This window comes from Heterodontus francisci, unplaced genomic scaffold (genome assembly GCF_036365525.1).
Source record: "Heterodontus francisci isolate sHetFra1 unplaced genomic scaffold, sHetFra1.hap1 HAP1_SCAFFOLD_430, whole genome shotgun sequence".
NCBI lineage: Eukaryota > Metazoa > Chordata > Chondrichthyes > Heterodontiformes > Heterodontidae > Heterodontus > Heterodontus francisci.
Window position 1 is genome coordinate 244,007 of NW_027141009.1, and position 1,795 is coordinate 245,801.

Genomic DNA, 1,795 nt, shown 5'->3' on the forward strand with positions numbered 1-1,795 from the left:
TGGAATAGCTTGCTGGATGTTTAAAATGGAGACTAATCCTCCTGGATCATCAAAAGTGTCCTCCTGGGCCCCAACTTCATCTACATTTCTCCCTGCCCGATCTTTTTTCTCTCCATACCTATCTCTTATATGTTTGTGTTGACAGCAGTGAAGGATTAAATCAAGTTAATATATCTTACATTATCCTCTTCATCCACCTCAACAATCTCGCTCTCTCCAATTTTGTCCCTCTCTACAGCCCTCTCTCTGCCTTCATATCTAACCCTCTCTCCCTCTGTCTCTCTCCTAGTGTCAGAGAGAGCAGGAGGGAGTGACAGAGAGAGAATGTTAAAGGAACTGTACTCTGTTCCTAAGCTGTGCTGAAGCTGCTCTGGGAGTGTTTGATGGGCTACATTAATCGGCCGTGTACAGTCCTGCATCAGGCTGTGAAGAAGCAGAGCATTTTCAGTACACAATGGGTCAAAGGAATGGATTCACTCCTGTCTGCTCCTGGGAAGAGAGACTGACATTAACATCAAGGCAGCGTTTGACCGAGTGTGACATCGAGGAGCCCGAGTAAAACTGAAGTCAGTGGGAATCGGGGGAAAACTCTCCACTGATTGGAATCATACCGAGCACAAAGGAAGATGGTTGTGGTTGTTGGAGGTCAATCATCTCAGTCCCAGGACATCACTACAGGAGTTTATCAGGGTAGTGTCCTCAGCCCAACCATCTTCAGCTGAGATCCCAGCAGAAAATGCTGGAAATACTGAGCAGGTCAAGCAGCATCTGTGGAGAGAGAAACAGAGTTAGTGATTCAGCTCGATGCTTTCCAGATTTCCAGCTTCCACAGTATTTTGCCTCAGATAATGAAGCAATCCAGAGCCACATGCATCAAGACCCGGACAACATTCAGGTTTGGGCCGACCAGTGACAAGTAACATTCACGTCACACAAGTGCCAGGCAATGACCATCTGCAACAAGAGAGAATCCAACCACCTCCCATTGGCATTCAAAGCATTATCCCATCGCTGAATCCCCCAGCGTCAACATCCTGGGGAAACATTGACCAGGAATTGAGCTGACAAAATCACATCAATACTGGGCTACAAGTGACTCACCCCCTGACTCCCCAAAGCCTTTCCATCACCTGCAAGACACAAGTTAGGTGTGTGATGGTATCTCTGTGAGCCCACACCTGGAGTATTGTGTCCAGCCCTGGTCTCAGTACTGAAGGAAGGATATACTTGTCTTAGAGGTGAGGGGTAGAAAGAGAGAGGGAGGGGGGTGAGGGAGAGAAAGAGAGAGAGAGAGTGACGGAGTGAAGGAGAAGGTGAGGAATAAAAAATCCCAAAGACACTGCACAGGGTGCATTATAAAACAAAATCTGACACCAAACCCACAGAAGTTGAGATTAAGGCTGATGACAAAAAGCTTGGTCAAAGAGGTTAGTTTTAAGGAGCGTCTTTAAGCAGGAATGAGAGATAGAGAGACGGAGAGGTTTAGGGAAGGAATTCCCCAGTATTAACAGGCAGTGACATTAATTCCTGATTGTCGGTAGAGATTTGTTCGGAAAGGGTATTAATGTTTACGGAGCCGAGACAGCTCAATGTGGATAAGGAGCAAATCAGCCATGACCTGAATGAATGGGCAGGACAGTCTCGAGGGGACGAATGGCCTCCTCCTGTCTTCCGAAGGGCTTTATTAATATCCCTGCCAATGCATTGATGGTTTTCTGCTTCAAAAAATGACCAGTTTGGGGTTCTCTCTAAACCCTCCCACCAGCCTTGGAACGACTCACGGATTCATGTCTAA